Source organism: Toxorhynchites rutilus, chromosome 3 (assembly GCF_029784135.1).
Source record: "Toxorhynchites rutilus septentrionalis strain SRP chromosome 3, ASM2978413v1, whole genome shotgun sequence".
In the NCBI taxonomy this organism is placed as follows: domain Eukaryota; kingdom Metazoa; phylum Arthropoda; class Insecta; order Diptera; family Culicidae; genus Toxorhynchites; species Toxorhynchites rutilus.
The window spans coordinates 296220122-296229919 of NC_073746.1; positions in this window are offsets into that span (position 1 = coordinate 296220122).

Consider the following 9798-nt stretch of genomic DNA (forward strand, 5'->3'; position numbering starts at 1 on the left):
TAGGACAATCAATTGCTAGCATTCGTGGTTTTTCAAGGTTCACATTACAGCCATTTTAAGGCCCATTTTTTAAATTGAGTGTCAAGGTCATCGCGGAAATCGCAGTTATGGAATAAGATTAACGTGCAAATACGACCAAAAAAGATACTTCAGCATAGAAACTATGTTCCATCAATACAGAAATCATTAAACTATCCATCTGTAGGGTCGTGTGAACCAGTTAACAAAACAAAAGAGCAAGAGCCTGCCACTTACTGACGAATTTCGTGAAGGCTCGCGCTAACTCTGTCATTCATCGAATATGGACCTCTCTAACCTCCTAAAAGATTTCGGGTTAGTTACTTAACACTCTGTAATATACAATCGTTAATTGAAAATAGGTAGTATTTCATAAATTTTGTAGCCTAAACTGTGATTCGATGTTTAAAAATTGAGATGAAAACTTGAGAATAGCCGAATTGCTTGCTTCGAGGCTGATGTGGATAATAAAATCATTTACGGAATAATTCAACTATTCAACGCGGACCTTTGTTCACCAGTCTTGGATCTGAATCATTCTTGCAGCTATGTGTGGAAGAAGAAAATAGCTTGTGTGTTATTATATGAGGGGCGCAAAATGTAAGGGGTAGAAGTGACATCATCGATTTCTCTACATCGACTCCCTCTTGTGGGCATAACTTACTTGCAAACACATTCCCAGATGTATTTGACATTGTGGAAGATAGGTTAGAACCTCATCTATCGGATTCTATAGAAAAATCAAATTGAAACGTTTTTGCAGTTGAGTTATTAACTAAAGAAAAAGTTGATGAAGAGAAATCGATCAAGTCACTTACACCCCTTTCTTTCGGAGCCCCTCATACCTCATAATTGATGAAACTAGCTCTGGACTATTGCTCACCAATCTCAAGAAGCATTGTGATAATCTCCCGTATATTATCACTAGCATTTGAAAAAATCAATGATGATTTTATATAACGATTTAATATAAGGTGTGGCCAAGGAGCTGAACATTACATTTAAACCGTTTGAACTCAATACGATAGATGAGGTTGATGATGATAATTCTAATTCTAACAGTTAAGTAACAGTCAGAACTGTGTGTATTGAATATTTCAATAACATCAAGTAATAATTTTCATCCAAAAACATTTTAAAATTGCCTTCTGGCCTACTAATCTGATGGAGAATAAATTGCTTCGCAAACACGGATGTTGGCATCAGATACGGCACGAGAAAATCAGCCGTATTATGAATTCCGACGGATTTACATTTCGTTCGAAACCGTTATTTCGTTCGGGTTATAATGTCGCCCTTCCTATTTCGAACGTTTTGCCCATTTAATTGTTGAAGAAAAACAGATCGAACGAAATGCAAAAAACAACTCAAACGGAACGCAGAATTGAATTTTATCAAGTCGTTCTAAATATTTCGAATCGATCGAAATACAGAATAGGTGATTGACAGAGGAATTGCAAAAGTATGGGAAGCAAACTTGGTTGGAGATGCCCGGTGAAGGGTGCACTTCATGGGTAAGGAAATCATGGTACAGACATAAAACTTGACTGAGGAGTCAGTTGGAGTAGATTTTCGAAGTTATCAATCACCAATGGATTCATGATCTTGCAACGGATGAGAAATCTGTAGGATAATTCTGTGAACCGAAGAGTAAGTGGGGGTACTCCTGCCAAGACTTCGAGACTCATCGTATGTGTCGAACGCAAACACCCCATTGCAAGCAACGATATTGTATTCTCTCCAGCTTGAGAATATGAATCCTGGCAGCTGATCGGAAGCAAAAACTGCCATATTCTAACACTGATAATATCGTTGTTTTGTACAACTGAATGAGGTCTCCTGGATGGGCGCCCCACCATGTTCCGGTTATTGTTTGGAGAAAATTGATTCTTTGCTGGCATTTCTGTTTCAAATACGCAATGTGTATTCCCCAGGTACATTTAGAGTCAAAATATACTCCAAGGTATTTGAAAAACATCGAGTGCCTGATCGTTTTGCCGGATAGGTGAAGCTGGAATTGGGCGGGTTCGTGCTTCCTAGAAAAAACGACCATTTCGGTTTTCTCCGTAGAGAATTCGATACCCAGCTTGAGAGCCCACGTGAACAGGTTGTTCAGGGTATCTTGCAAGGATTTTTGCAGAACGGCGGGATTAGTACCCGTGATGGAAATAACTCCATCGTCTGCAAGTTGTCTCAGCGTGCAGTCTCTAGTTAGACAATCATCCATATCATTGACGTAAAAACTAAACAAGAGGGGGCTTAGGCAGGAGCCTTGTGGTAGGCCCATAAAACTGTATCGAGAAGATTTCAAGCTGCCATGATTGAAAAACATGTGCTTTTCTGAGAGTAAATTGTACAGGAAATTATTCAGAACTGGCGAAAGTCCACGATTATGAAGTTTCTCTGAGAGAATTTCCATGGAAACTGAATCAAATGCCCCTTTGATATCGAGAAAAACGAAAGCCATTTGTTCTCTACGAGCAAATGCGATTTGGATTTCAGAAGATAGCAGCGCGAGACAATCATTCGTCCCTTTACCTCGGCGGAAGCCAAACTGCGTATTTGACAGCGAATTGTTCGTTTCAACCCACTTGTCCAAACGAAGTAGAATCATTTTCTCTAACAATTTACGAATACAGGATAACATTGCAATCGGCCTATACGAATTGTGATCGCATCAAGACTGGATTAAAAAGATCGAATTATGAATTAATTATCGAATTATCGAATTATCGAATTATCTGATGCATTGTTATCAGCTGCTCGAATAGCTAGTTCAAATACACCAACTAACGAACTGGTTCCAATTAGAATCATGTTCAAAGATAAATCGATGAAGGAGTTGCTTTTTTCTGGCCGGGATGGTGTTATATTAGTAAAAAGGAATGAGAACTCGAAACCAGAAACAATCAGGAATCGTAACGATCTTAGCAGCTTCATTCATCAATCCTCAGCCTATTTATCTCAGAATTCTCCTTCCCCCAAAAGCAAGAGAAGTGATAAACATAAAGTATTGTATGACTTGCAGTATGGTTTTCGAAAAGGGAGAAGTACATTTACCGCAACTGCTGAATTGTTGGATGAAGTTATAAATGGACTGATTTACTTTAGATCAAAACAAATAACAATGACCAATGTAGATGCAAACAACTTCTCTCACTACAACTTGGATGATTTTAACATGACACCATTCATACTGATGTGAGTGATCACTGTATACTTATACTGTCTATCAAATTGCATGGCGATAGGCAAAAAGTGATCCTCACCAAAACTGTCATCGACCGCCGGAAGCTGGATATGGACTTCAAAAGTTTTTTGAGCAATCTTGGGCCAGTTCAGAATGTTGATTCCTGCTTTTCCTGTATTATATCTACTTATAATTCGCTGTTAACTAAACACTCAAAACTCATTAGGAAGCAGGTTGACACAAAAGGGATTTCTTGTCCGTGGATGACGTTCAATCTTTGGTCGTTGATAAAAATGAAGAATAACTACGTTAAGCGGGTGAAAAGAAATCCGAATGATAATCATCTTCGAGATCTTTTGAAACACATATCCAACAAAGTGAGTTCATTGAAAAAAAATACTAAAAAATCCTATTATGATAATCTGTTGAATAGCACCTCTCATGCGAAAATGTGGAAGAACATAAATCTTATCTTCGGAAAATCTGCTAAAGCTGAATCAATAACGTTGGTTAAGGATGGCGTGAAATAGAGCGACAATCAGTAAACATGCGAAATATTCAACGATTTTTTCGCTAATGTAGGACAAAAATTAGCTGACTCAATTCACATCGATCCTTCTATGAAGCCTCGTTCAAACATACAACGGGTTTCAGAAACGATTTATTTGGCTCCAGCTTCGGAGAATGAAGTTATTCTACTCATAAACGACCTAGAACGGAATAAAAGTTGCGGTTTCGACAATATTTCAACTGACATTCTCAAAAGTAACTCCATTGTTTTCTCACGTATTCTGTCGGAAGCCTTCAATAAAAAAACAGGTTACTACCCGGATTTTCTAAAAACTGCTAGGATTGTTCCTATTTACAATTCGGGAGACGCATGTGATCTTAGCAATTATCGTCCAATTTCAACGTTGTCAATTTTCAATAAAATACTGGAAAAAATTACTAATTAAAAGAATCATATCTTTTCTTGTCAAACATAAAGTATTGTATGACTTGCAGTATGGTTTTCGAAAAGGGAGAAGTACATTTACCGCAACTGCTGAATTGTTGGATGAAGTTATAAATGGAATTGATTCTAAGCAAGTAGTTGGTGCGCTTTTCTTAGATTTGCGTAAAGCATTCGACACTTTGAACCACTCCATTCTGCTGAAAAACTCGATAGCTATGGAATCAGGGGTGTTGCAAACGACGTGATTCGCAGCTATTTGTCAGGAAGAAAACAGTTTGTAGCAGTAGGTGTTTCTAGCAGTTCAACGAAGTCTATTGGAGTGGGCGTACCCCATAGGAGTAACATGGGTCCGTTATAATTTCTTCTGTACGGTCACGACTTATACAGGCTCCAGTTGAAGGGAATTCCGCGTCTTTTTGCAGATGATACCGCACTTTTCTATCCCCAAACTAATGTTGAGCAAATAGTCTGTAGCATGAATCATGATTTGAAGATTCTTTCTGAATACTTCACAGCCAACCTTCTTTCATTAAACGCCTCCAAGACTAAATGTATGTTTTTCCATTTTTCTAGAAAATCTATCCCACAGCACAGCAGTGTTATGCTAAATTCATGTGTAATCGAAGAAGTCAAATCATTCAAGTATTTGGGTCTGATTTTAGACTCAACACTCTCTTGGTTTGGTCACGTCGAATATGTTGAGAAGAAAGTTTCATCTCTTTGTGGAATAATTCGCAGGGTTAGCCATTTCGTATCACGCAGCATTCTCTTAAAATTTTATTTTGCTCACGTCCATTCGTACCTTAACTATCTTCTTATAGCCTGGGGTCGAGCATGCAAATCTCACTTGAGGAAACTTCAAACTCTCCAAAACAGATGCTTGAAAACTATATTTAAAAAACCAGTATTGTTCCCTACTATGCAACTATATACAGACAGTTTCCATAACATTCTTCCAGTAGTTAGCCTTTGCGACATGCAATCAATTATGTTTGTTCACGACACCCTTCATAACAACAACTTCCATCATTCTATCCAGATACCTTCCACTAGCCATAGTTATCCGACCAGAAATTCTAACAATTTAAGATTATTAAGAGCACACAGTTTACAGTTTGGTCAAAAGAGGATTTCAATTGTTGGTCCAAAAAATTATAACGCATTGCCTACTGAACTGAAACGAATTAGCAATCGCAGCATATTCAAAATCAAACTTAAAAAGTTTCTTAAGGAAAATCTACATGACATCCTTGGTTGAGTAACATTAGTATGATCTACCAGAAACCTTAACAAGTTAACAAAAATGTAAATGTAAATTTGTAATGGTTCTATATGTCTTATACCAGTGAGTCCCTTAAAAGGAATCCTCTCCACTGGGACTTCACACCCATTTCAAATAAATGACTTTTAGCTGTCACACACATTTTTTTTTATTTTTAGTTTTCTTCTCAGCTTATTTTTATTAGTTTATTAGCTTTTTTTTGTTACATTTTTTTTGCTGCATAGTTCGAGCTGAGATAGTTGCGTCCACTACCAGGGGGCTCATTCGAGCTCTTTGGTGTGAGGGATAGTGGAGGGCGAAAAAAAGGGCTTCCCGGCTAAAAAAGTTCAACGGCTTGAATCTCTACAATAGAGTTCTTGTGGTAAAAATTTGATCGTTAATTTCCGTAAAACTCTAAAACAAATAATATTTTTGCTATCATTATTTGTTCATCTATCTTTTAACAATAAAACAAAAATTGAACGGAGAAAAAATAATCATAACTAGAATAGTTATGAGCTGATGAAGTGAGGGGATTAAAAAAAAGTTGTGTCATGGCGTACACGATTCCAGCCCTTCTGGTTATCTGAAACAAAAAATCGAACAGATTCTGAATCAGTAAAGATGCCGCTATCGCATGAACCTCGGACGGAAGTCAAAAACATCTATTTTGACAAAATGGCGGCCGTTTGAAAAACAAAATGCGTTTTGAAATGTTTTTTTTTTTTTTTTATTATCTGTATTATAGTGATTTTCAACTCAATTTGGCTGGTTCGTCACTTTTACTTCCATTTTTGGAAGAATGTCGGGAGTGAGGATTGAACTCGTGACCTTTAGCGTGAGAGGTACAGATGTTACCACTACTCCACATCGCCTCCACGTTTTGAAATGTTTTTTTCTTATGTTTCCCGATTTTTAAAAAATAGTGAAATTTGAAAAGTATAATTTTTTAGAGGTTCATGCGATAGCATGCAAATTGTATTCATATAAATTCGACATGAATCAGTTCAGTAGAACTTGAGATATCGTGTACGCCAGGTCGAAAAACCTAGTTTCGAGAAAAACGCCTTTGAAGTTCATTGTTATGGCCGTACCGAGTTAGATAACGAAATGATGATTAAGCTGAATGTTTTAGACAGCTAAAGTACCAGTAGAGAATTTGGTTATTAGTCTACATCTGGAATTACTGGAAAGTCAGGGAATATCAGGGATTTTTTTTCGCTGTGTATGGTTCAACTGTGAACATTCGAACAATAGGATCGAGTAGGCGATATTCTGTAGTTCAAAGATGTTATCGATCAGATAAAAATGCAGACGAATCAATTCAGCTCTGTTACAGCTGAAGATAGATCAGCCCAAAATAAAAATAAAACAGGGGATAAAAATAAAAAATAATATAATCGCAAAGGCACGATGACAGCTTGGTTTCATCGGAGATATTTACACACTGAAATCACTATATAACAGTCTAGTCCGTTCCATTCTTGAGGCGGGCTCAATATTCTGTGATCCGTTTCACATTACCGTAACCGATCGCACACGGGTTGTTCAGCGCAAATTCGTTAGAGTACGGTAACAGTGCAATTACATACAATACAATTATACTATTAATAGTAATATTAGTTGTTTACTTCTCGCAATTGCTTAACGATTAGTGTGGCTACATTTTCGTACAAAGCTCAAGGCAATGTAACCGCCGCGTTAGACATGCTTTTCGTGGCTTGTTGTGAAATGACCCGGTCAATCTGCCGCCCTATCAGGATAGATTCCAATCCCATTGGTAACTTAACCTTTAACTAACGAGCGCATTTTTCTAGAACGATGACCAGTTGCTCGACGGATTTTTAAGAAATTGAATGCTTTATTTCCAGAGCGAGAAAAGGTGCTCGGAAAGAAATGCTCCAGATCACGTTGCATGCATAAAAAGGCATAACCTAACAGAAATTCTGAAATATAACGGAATGCCGCATGTATGGCATACGAAGACTGAAAACATGTTAACTTTGAAACATCAGCTCAAAAACGCCTCTCTGATTTTTTTTACGTGAAAAGTCCTTGGATTTCAAGAAAAAATATTTAAAAAAAATAGAGCCCTCTATCTCTAAACCATATAAACTGTAGAACAAAAATACAATCAATTATTATAAAAAAACAAAATCCTAATCTTTTGCGAGTGTAATATTTTTGAAAGACTAGCTAATTCAATTTGATATCTTGGAAAAAAGAGGATACTTGAATTTTCGGACCACGCTGAAAGGAAAATGGCAACCCTAATGGAGAAAGTATAAAAAAATACGGGTCTAATATTTTGTCATAAGGAACAACACTAGATAATTTTGCTGAACACATTGATGCTTTTTTGAGATCTAATTGTAACATACAGCTCTCAAATGTCTTTTGTGACGTGATGTTATGATGGCGAGAAAATGTTTGTGGCCGTGTTTTTTTTCAGACTTGTGCCACTGAGCGCAGATCGCACCCATATCGTTCGCTCAGGTTTGTTGTTGGATGTTTTACGTAACATGACTACTTTCTAGTCTAATTTCTGACATTCCTTTTCATACAATAAATATTTTTGGGGGCGGGAACCGACATTGATACGATGCAAATGCTCTCGATGCGGGCTGAATGGAAAGAGTAGGAAGAATAATTGGGAGCTCAGCGTTTTAGGCTCCACTCCTGCACAACAATAGCACCGGACGAAAGCATAAAAAGATGTAATTTGCGTTTTCTATTTGAGTCTCACTCCAGCCAGCGAACTGTCAACAGAGGAAACTTCAAAACTCTCAAAATACATTTTATTGGCTGATGTTAGTGCAATGCGTGCAAAACAAACTAGAGATAATTCGTGGTAAATGGCCCGTTAGTGTATTGTTCTTGTGAGGGCAAGACGATTGAATAAATTCTTTCACCTACTACATCGAGTTTCATTCAATGTGAAATGACTGCTAGAAACTACAACATGGAATTCGTGGTGCACATGTATATCATATGACGCTATGACGCTCAGTAGAATAGCGAAATTACTCGAAGTGTGACCCATCGAAGCATTTGCATTTGGTACGCGCTTTTAGAAATTAAATCGCAGGCTAAGAGGTCAAGCTTCTTCTACAAAAACAGACAATCCATCGGAAGTGTTTAGGTTCCCCGAAAAAATCTATCAAAGAGTTATTTCCAAAATATCATTTCGTTCTAAAATAATATTCAAAATAGTGAACAAACGAATTGTATGGGGTAATTTCGTTTTCCTACGTCAACAATCCGACCTATTCGTTTAGCATAAATCATGAAAAATACGACTATCTATTTTTCAAGGAAAAATCATAAATCATAGCTTTAAATCTAAAAAAAGTTCAACTATTAAAATAGAATAAATTTTCGGCGGTTCCTGTAGCCAGGTGGTTAGAGTCATATATATAAAGCCGGAAGTTTCGAGTTCGATTTCCGGTTCTAGTCGAGGGAATTTTCGTCAAAGAAATTTCTTCAGATTTACATTGATACAGACGTATTTTCGAGCTTGTCATTCGGTTCTGTTATTTGGTACATAAATTTCAACCGAGCCTACGTTGAAACGGAACATTAGTACCATCTAAGAAAAAGAAGAAGAAGAAGAAATTACGATTAGGATATGTCGTATACAGCCCCTTAAGTTTCTTAACTTGAAAACTCTTATGAAAATCCTTTTTAAAATTTTAATTGTTTATTTAATCTTGACATCGAACGAGTAATGTAACTCTGTTTCGAAAGTTCATAGGAAATATTCCGAAAGAGATAAAGAAAATCTGTTGGACGTTAAAAATGAGAAAGAATGAACATTATCAACACTATATTTCCAATACGTTAGAGGGTACGTTTTGTTAGGCAATATGTTCCCATCGTTTGGGACGGATTCAATGAGCAGGTAAAAATAAAATAATAAAAATAAAATAACGGATATATGCGAAGTAGGTAGGGGGTTACCCTTTAGGAAGACTATGCTGATAATGCACTTCATTTAATTTCCCGGTCTTGTGGCGCTTGGAAATAAACATTTTTATTTCTGACAATTACAAAATAATTAGCAGAGCGAATAATCGTCCTACTGGAAATCGTGAACTGTTTTATCATATCCCCAAAATTGCAACTAGATTAAACCTCAAACTTCAAAACATAATGGAATTTGAATCTACAGAAAATGATAAAAGCAGTGAATCAGTGGCCTGAGAATTGCAATGTGAGTAAGGTTCGCCAAATAAATAATGTTTATCACTTGACGCAGACCAAAAACACATCAAATTATCCAATTCTGTTGATCCGTTTTCTAGTTAAACCGTGTCATACTCATATGATACTCATAGGATAGCGTAACTCATAGGACACTATCTTCCTGTTCTA